General features: G+C 25.4%; 1 pseudogene; it reads right to left on the bottom strand.

The window, feature by feature from the left end:
- Window positions 1-7,973: 7,973 nt before the first annotated feature.
- LOC112690301 lies at window positions 7,974-8,432 on the bottom strand (annotated as a pseudogene).
- Window positions 8,433-10,173: the final 1,741 nt, after the last annotated feature.

The following is a 10,173-nucleotide window of genomic DNA, read 5'->3' as shown; positions in this document are numbered from 1 at the left end:
GTTTCGCAGCCGACTCGTCGGGAAACGCTGACTGTCGGCGCGCCGCCAACGGACGATTGTTTACCCCACCCCGACGTACACGTTATATCATAGTGCATGCCGTTATTTCAGTGACCACCCTCGTAAAATACAATGATGTGAAATGGCATAGAACCTAATAAGATTCCCGAAGGAAACTGAAATGATTTTAATCCAAACACATATTATTGCATGTTCATATTTTAAACTGCATACCAGTACTATTATACGGCATCAGCTATCATTACACTATATCGTGTGCTATACACATTGGCTAACCTGCATCTCAGAAGATTCCTACAATACTTTTGGGCCCTGGCTCAACAAAATATGTAGGTATAATTATTAAACTATAATTAATGAATAATTAAATAAACATACGATTAACTTTAATTTGTTTTTAAATATTGTGGTATATGAGCCCAAAGAATATATTTTCCTCGAATCTCGTATATTTTTCTCAGATAGCTTAAATTATTAATGATTTATACTTCTGCAGTCAATTGTAACTGATATATTATCATAATTTTTTACGTAAAAACGTAGAAAATTTATTTTTATTTTTTCTATTACGCGAAACATCATTTACAAGTTCTTTACCAAATATTTTATAAATATAATATATATAAATTATATTTAATTCGAGCAACATTAGTCAAAATAAAGCTTCCTTACTCTTAAATTTAAATTTTAGATCCCCCTTTACAATATTTCGGGTTGTGCACGCCTATGGCTATACATCGATACATTTACTCTCACAATCAAAAATATCCATTTATGTAGACGCTTATAAAAATTTGATGTTGGAAAAATGTTAACACATTTTTTTTTGAAAATCGTTCAAAAAAATTTTATCGTATAAATAATATACCTAATATAGTTAATATAGGTGTATACATTGCATATGGTTAGATTAGGCCAGGCACATTTAATATTATTTAAATTTTTTTTTACATATTTTATGGGATAATCTAATTTTTAGTACGAGTAATCAGTAAGTAAACGAAAGAACCTAAAATAATTTTTGATAAATAACCCAAACTGACGTGGTATGATTTTGTATAGCTTAGACTTTACTTTTGTTTTTGCTTTTTAGTATTTTGCAAATTAATTTAAATATAATCATCTTAGTAAATTAATTATACTATAATATTACATATAAAGTAAAGTTATTCAAGTTATTTTAAAATCATCTTTAATCGTTGATAAAACAAGTTTAAATTTTATTAATGCGAACTATAATGTCATTATTTTTCAATGATAAACCGTATAGACTATAGGTAGTATACAAAGTATTCACAGTATCAAATTACTAAACGTCAAACTCTCATTTTTCTTTTTTCGATTTAAACCTTTAAAATATAATTCATCAGAAGAGAAAGGAAAAAAATATTAAACTTTTAATTACACACCAGCATCAATATAAGCAAATAAAGGATATACTTTAGACATTTTTTACAAGGAGAAATTTAACTTTCTTAATGATCAGGGGATTCTGTCAAATTTATTACATGACAAAATTCAATATTCATCGTCAATGGAATGTTTAACAAAAATTGGTTTTCAATACAAAATTAAAAATATCCAATGAAATGCCATCAGTCATGGTTAAACAACATGGTTGGTCAAATCACGAACTAACTCACAACTGGATGACACTTAAGTGTATGCACGTTGTATAAAAAAAATGTTCAATTTTTAAATAGCTAACTTATAAATATGATTTTTTTCTTGTTTAAATAATATTTTAATTTCTTTGTTAACAATTATAGATAACTTAAACACTAAGTACAAGTATAAATTACATACTTACAAAAATCTTTATATTTTTTATACATATAATTTATAAATGTACCTACTATATTTTATATACTATATTCAGTCAAAACAATTCGAAACTCAAACTTAAAATGTTCGAAAGAAAAAAATTATTGGGATACTTTGTCACTAGATATATTATGTTATTTGTTTAGTATTTTTTTTTCTTACTCCATTTAATGGATATGATACTTATAATGTATTATCTATATTGCATTAAAATAGCCGTTTTGTAATATCAGCAATGTAAAATATTGATCAGGAAAATTACTAATTTTTTTTCAAAAGATGTCTATGTTTAGATTTTATTTATGGATAATTAATAAACATTTATAAATTAACCGGTTTACGTGTAGAAATTAATAAATTAATAAAATGCTAAATAAAATATTAAGTTAAGTCTATTATTGTATGACCTGTTAGGAATTCAAAATATATCTTACGATGAATTTTTAATTTGATACAGATATCTTCATACTCCAGGCAATGAATTTAATTTTTTTTCTCTACATATTAAATTGTTATTTATATATTTATTATCAAGTATTAATAATTTATTATTTTTTGTTTTATTTTATTATTTTATTAATTAATAAAAATTTAATTGATGCTTAATAATGAAATACAAACCATTGTGGATTCTAAATTTATTATTGAATAATCTGAAACTAGATATAAAATTTAAAAATGAACTACCTACTTATATCTAAATATATATATATATATATATATATATATAAGAATTATACTATCTAACTAACCTAACTACTATCGTACTAAAAAGTGAGAGCATTTTACGATGAATTATTCGACTCATTAGAATTTTTACTTATTGAAGATAAAATAATAATGAAAGTAATAAATAATATAATTAAAATTAAAAATTGTTAAATAGTTAATACTCGTATATTAACATATATAAATAAACAAATATTTTATATATATAAATAAATAAAAGGTTAGCCTAAAGTACTATTATATTTGTAAAGTACAACTGATTTCGAATTAAAATTCCATCATCAGGTATATACAAAATCAATAAAAATAATTAATAGTTAATAATTTTTAATTTTAATTTAATTTTTTATTATATTATTATCAATTTATTTGATTTGTAACAAAAATGAGATTGAGAATTAAACTCATAAACCTTACTCCTGGCTAAATTTTTATTTATTCCTATGTATAAAATATTTGTTAATTTATATATACATTGAAAAAATAACACATAATTTAATTATAATATCTGCTATTTATGGTGTTGAGTAAAAAAGTCATTTCTATATTATGTTAGATGTTTCAGATGTATAAAACATTTTAAATTGTTTATTAATAGTTTATTATACTGCTCATACGTGAAATGCATGTTTAAAAATATACACAATAAAATCGATTTTCTATATGAACTCAGGCACTAGTTAAAGTATGCTCTTGAAAATAAGATAAAAAAAACAAATAAAAAAAAGGAGACTGTTTTGAATTTTTTATAGGACATGCTATCCCAAAAAGTGCTTCCCGTTAGGAAAAAAAAGAGTTAAAATTGTACCATTGTTAAACCAATATCCCATTTTGTGTTAATCAGAGTCTAAAAAAAAATTTTAAATATGTATAAGAATGAAAAAAAACTAAATAACAAAGTTAAAGTAATTATAAGTAATAACATTTATATTTAAAGATACACTTTAATATTTGTTACAAAACTAATAATGTGATAAATTTTCCAATAATAAATGTCAGGATTCAGAGTTCTTTACATTTGTATCTGTTTAAATATTGCACTACATACTTACGTAAAAACAATAATTATTGAGTGTTACTCATACATTGGACATACGTTGGAATTGGTATGTAAAGGGACGCCGAAAATGGGGGGAAAGAGGGGCAGGTGCTACTCCGGATTTTTTTGTGGAGGGTAAAGAGTATAGTATAGTATAGTAGTTTCGCCCCTTCAAATATAGGTACGAACTTAATTGATACTTCATGTGGAACAGCTTGGAGAAGAATTTGGACTGGGTATATATAATATTTTTGGTAATAATAATAATCTATTATGACTAAAATCATAGATTAAATAAATTAAATATACCATGAGATTATCTGTTAACACAGTATTTCTGTCTATAAGTAAAAAATGAATTTGAAGATAAGACTACAGTGCCATACAGAATTTTTCCTCGCCCGTCCGAGCTATTTATAAAAAAGAAAAAGAAATGTTAAAAACAAACGTGTTATCAACATTAATATTTATATTTTATTACATTATATACTTATGCGCCTTGTCTATTTTGACAAAAGTATTGTTTCTATAGTATTGATACTGTCGTGTATAGTGAGTAAAGCTTATACCTAGTCAGTAGTCACTATTGCGTAATATTATTATGTCATTATAATACGTGGTTCTTAGTTACATGGCTTTTTGAGTGATTTTAAATTACTGATTTATTTACAACTACCTATTTATAAGTTTTTTGAGTATTTTAAAATAACTTGAATTGTTTTTTTATCCTACCAGGAAAACTATAGTAGGTAATTATAACAATTATTGTTGTCTTGAAAAAAAAATTTTAAATTAGTATAAAAGTAGTGGTTAATTAGAGACTACCCTCAGTTTGCACCCTCCCCCCCCAATATATTATGTTCCGGCGTCCCTGGGAATGTGAAGTAAATTAATCTTATATCAGTTGAAAGTATATATTATACTACCTGTATAAAATATCTAATTTTTAATTATTAATGAGATAATTTTTTTTTATAATATTATTATAATATAAAATGTATATAATAAACATCTACGAATCCAGTGAGAGTCAAAATAGTAAGTGAAAAAAATTAAAGATGGAATATTTTCTGGTACATAAATCAAGGACGAATGGTCATTTATCGGGTAAAATATAGTAGTATCAAAAATGAAAATTGAATGAAAATCTTTAGATTAATGGAACCATTTGTGACTGAAGTTTTTCAGCATCGTAAATAACGAAGAAATTTCCTATTGAAGAAATATCTTTAAATTACTTTACATGTAGAATATATGTTAACTCTAAATATCTATAAAAACATAAGAAACTATATATTTTGCCTACTGTCTTTTTTTTTATTACTTTCGCAACAAAATACATCTTTATCGAAATGTATGGAGTAGAAGTTATATAATATTTAAATGGCTATTGATAATAATACTCATTATTATCTTTTGACCATATAGTTCTACAATAACTTTAACAATACAAAAATTCAGAATTCCCTGATGAAACAAGCTATTTTTAAAATGCATGATTATTCTCGAAACGTCGGGTTTGAATAACGGTTTTCAAGTTTTTAAGAGGATTTGGTTTGAAAATGTTTCAAATGATTTTGATGGCATGGCTTACCCAAACCCAATCGTTTACTGGTAACAATGTGTTTTTTTAATGCATAGACGTGTTTATCGTCTGTATCAAACACTTACAGTAAAACCCAATCACAAGATAGCTTTTGTAAAGTCATGCTCTGATGGAAATCCTCCGGGAGATGACAGAAAAATCGGTTGTCAAGTTGAGTGCAAAAACGATAAAGAAAATATTCACATATGTATATGTTTATAAAAAAACGACATCAAAAGATATATTATTTAGAAATAGCTATGTACTTAAAAACACATTTCGTAATTTAAAATCAATTAATTTTTTTTAGGTATATGACGATAGAATTTTCCAATTAGCAAAACTAATTTAAATCATCATGATCATTATATTTTCTTTTTTCAATTTTAGTTTATGAAATAATAATATTACAATACCGTTTATAAGATATTATATAGATACATAGGTATTCGCTAACATAACGGATGAGAGAATGTGTATAGCAAGTATGAATGTACTTCGTTCAATATTTTATTCAAACAACTGTTTTTTGATCTTTTCTACCACGTTTTTAACGAAATTTTACGAAGCGTTCTCTATATTGTTGATAAAAAGTGATCTAAAAGTCATTAGGCACAAAATAAAGGCTTATTGACTTATAATAGTCATTTTTTTTTTCTTCTACTTCTTCTTCGTTTTTAAAAGCCATGGAGGCTCATTATGATATAATAGTAATTATATCATAAAAAAAATAAGATAAATAATCCAGTATTTTTTATTTTTGTATACGAAATTTAATTATTTATTACTTATACATGTAAATGTATGAAAAGTTGATGTCACTAATTCTAACATAATGATGCTTACCACATTTTAACAACAATCATCAAGGTTTTATCTCTTTCGCCAACCAACATCTTTATAGACAACTTATTGATTCCATTACATTTTTATATTAATTATTACTTATAGAAACTGCTATCAATTACGTTGAAATTTAGATTTTAACAAACAGGGTAATAAATTGATTTTATAATGATATTTTAATGTTTTTTATTCTTTTTCTATGATCAGGTTTTTTATACCTTTCAAAAAATGTTTTCCATATATTTCAATTTCTACTGACATGATTCTTAAAATAAAAATACTTATTGTGATATAATAACTTTATAAAGATTAAAATCATTCAATTTAATTAGTTTAATCATTATTTTTTTCTATAATATGCTGTTTTTAAAAGTTAATTTACCGTATAACATCACTATAACATTGATATCATGTACCTACACTAACTAAATAAAAACTAAACGATAATATATTTTGTTTACAAATATTTTCAACTAATACAATGAGTAAGTTAAACAGTAACGTCTAAGTAAACTATATAGTAAATAGTAAAGTAAAAGTATATGGCTTATAATCAGTGCCAGCCCTAGGTTTATAGGATATAAGTATTAGCTTTTAGGTTCCCAGAGAGAGGCGAAATTCTAGCTTTTTTTTAAATCAGAATTTTTTGAAAAAAATAATGTTTTTCTTCGATTTCTAAACACTAAAAATAAAAATATTATGTTATTCTTATCCTTTTTTTTTTATTATAATGCGTTAACACAAAATTATTTACAAATAATGAAATAATAACTAATTAGGTACTTACATACAATAATATATAATTGAAGAAGTAAAAAAGTAAAAAGTAATTTTTCTGTCTTTTGGCACTACCTGATTCATACTTTCTAAACATATTTTGTTCTCGACCAGCCATAATAATGTATATTTTTTAATTATAAATAATTTGTATCAATAAATTCAAAAGATTGAAATTGTTTTGTAGTTGTATACTTTAAAAATTAAAAATATGTTCTTTATGAAAATTTCAAGACTATGATAATTATACTCGAAATTACGGATAAATAACTGTATGTTAATAGAAAGCTCGCATGTGTTGTAACCCAGTGCAGATATTTGGGGGGGGACGTAGTGATAACCCCCTTCTTGGACTTTTATTTTTTTACAGATTTCTTTAATATTTTTTTTATAGATATATATAATAATTTTATAAATACCTATGAATTATTTATATATTTGTATAAGTAGGATGTTTTATGATAATAGTTATATCAAAGGCAAATTAAAAAAAAAAAAAATAATAATAATAGTTCTGATCACGGTTCTGTATACGACCGAGGTTGTGATCGAGCATGTACCTTTTCCGCCAAAAATCTGGTTCCTTGATTTACTCACAGCCTTATATCACCACTGATTTACCAGTGATTCACCAGAAACGCAAAAGGTATGATTCCCGTTTCCGCCAAAATTTATTTTTGTGATAAGACGTTTGGGAACCATGTACAATTGTTACATATTCTTTCATTATAAATTTTAATATAACTAAATAATAATAATATATTAGTCGAATATAGGTACAATTATATTAGAGTTTTTAAAGTATTACATAATTTCATATTATAATATGTCCATTCTATTTAACTATTTATAAAGTAAAAAACAAGGATAGGTCAAATATTATTTCGATAGAGTTTTGAAAAACACATATCGTCATTTTTAAATATTTAAAAATGTCACAAAAAATATAAATTATAATACGAGGTATTGCAGAAAAATATTATTATATTAGAAATATCATCATTCGCTAACAAAATTCTTCATTATTAGTCGTCAAAGTATTAACTGAACTTATAGCATTATGAATATCAGCTATACATGTTGGATTGATTGGTAAAATCTGATGACGAGCACAATATACACATCTTCGTAATGCAAAGATATCATTTGTTGTCATTGTTGAGGAAACTCCAAAATAATTGATTTCGTCTTAAAAACAGTTGTTCTAATAACTTTTGGACTAAAGTTATTTATGTTTAATAATTGAATCTCATCTATGATTATTTTTCTAGATCTTTGACAAATATCTTCGACAGCTTTCCGCTTACATGTCGTTGTTAATTTTTGACGATTTATATTTTTACTGAACAATTGTCTCCATGATCAGCTATAATAAATAAACAAATTTAATTTTTCATAAATAAATAAATAATTAAATAAATATATTTATTTTACTCGTAGATAAAAAACGTACCTTTCGTTGCAAGTATTACTTTTTTTTTTTAAAAAAATATTGGCCCAACAATTTTTTATAAAACATCTCCACCGAGATACATTTGTTTGTGACGTATGACCAAAAACATATTTAAACCCATCAAAAATCAACATGGTTTTACCTCTTTTTGCCAGATAATTATTGTGTGCAAATTATAAATAAACTATGATACAGTATATCGAACAGTGTACCGTTATTATAGAGGATTATCGGTGTATACATTACAAATGTCTTTTACACATATCATAACATATATTTAATATTGCTTAAAAATTAAAACCAATGGTTTCCAAACTTTTTTTGGTGAAAATGGCTTTTGGCGGAAACGGGACTTTTTTCATTTTTGGTCTATAAGGGCTATGGCGGAAACGGTCAATATTATTTTGGCGGAAACGGGAAACTCCCGAGCTACCGAGCTATAACCATTAATTTTATTATACACAGATAAGCCGAGGTATAGGAATATTTGGAGACCGTATTTTTAGATTTATTTAATTCCTATAGACATCGATAACCAAATGTAAATTAGTGTTATCAATAGCTTATCACACAATAAAATACTACGTGTAACACACACACAGACATTATTGTAATTATAGAATAAGTCATTAATAGGTTTGCAAATGAAAAAAAAAAAGAGATGTTAAATTATTATTGTAATTAATATTTTTGAATAGTGAATTTTTATAGGTACTTAAATAAAGATATCTAGTTAATTATTTGTATTAAGTGTTGTACTTATTTTTTCAATAAATTGGTTAAATAACGGTTAAGTATTCATTTTACTCTATATATCACTCATAAATATTCCTATTCGCCCCCCCCTCTCTTAGCTAGGCTTCAGATCCGCCCTTGGTTGTAACCATCTTACACACGTACGATATAGACAATTTTCGTTCACTAATTTTAATAGTGTGCTGTTACTATGGATTATATAAATTGGCCTATAATCAAACTCTTAGGTAAGAACATTATCTGTGTTAGTGAGTTACGACTTATGAGCATTTTAAAATATCAATACTTTACATACTCATAACTCACTTAAAAATTAAAATATCATAAAAAAAAACGAGAGAACACTCATAATGTTGTTACCTATTTGTTTGATAATAAGTAAATTCGCTCTAATATCAAAACTAACAGCACACTATTGAAATTGGTGAATAAACTTTTGGTATACCGTACTTGTGTAAGACGGAGAGACATGCGAGATCGAATTCCTCTTAATGAAACTTCGCTCAGCTCAGAATCAGTGGCTTAGCGTGAGTTTCAACTTAACGCATATACGTCACTAAGGAATATTGAGGGGTATCTTTGATACCCCAGAAATTGTTGTCGGGAAGCAAGGCTATCTTTTCGCTACCCCAAAAAAAGTTATAAATTTTAAAAATATATTCGAAGTTTATTATTCAAGTATAAACATAAACATAGAACATAGACCCTCTATTATTGTGATTGTATCCAAAATAATTATATTTAGTGATAAGTCCAATACGAACAATAATACAGTGTATACATTCATACCAAGAATTATGAAGAAGAGTTAGCCAGTTATCATGATAAACCTTTAAACATTTATTTCTTAATTTTCTAAAAATAAACTTCGCTACCCCAACATTTGGACTTAAGTGACGCCCATGGCTTAACGTATGTGTTAAAAATTGTAGGTTAATAAATTCATAGGGGGCTTGTTATTTTATTAATTTATATTTATTTTAACAACTACATAAAATCATCAATAAAAAATAAATAAACACATAAAGATGTTTGAATAAAATAATTAATTGTTTAATACCTAAGTATGCGGCCGCAGCAGGCACAATAATGCAATATACGACGGTAGACAGTAAATATTAAAACTAATCCTGATTCCTGAGA

The sequence above is a fragment of the Sipha flava genome, unplaced genomic scaffold (assembly GCF_003268045.1).
Source record: "Sipha flava isolate LNK unplaced genomic scaffold, YSA_version1 49_pilon_pilon, whole genome shotgun sequence".
NCBI classification, from domain to species: domain Eukaryota; kingdom Metazoa; phylum Arthropoda; class Insecta; order Hemiptera; family Aphididae; genus Sipha; species Sipha flava.
Note: the sequence above shows the minus strand (reverse complement) of the source record. Positions and strands in the feature narration are given on the sequence as shown.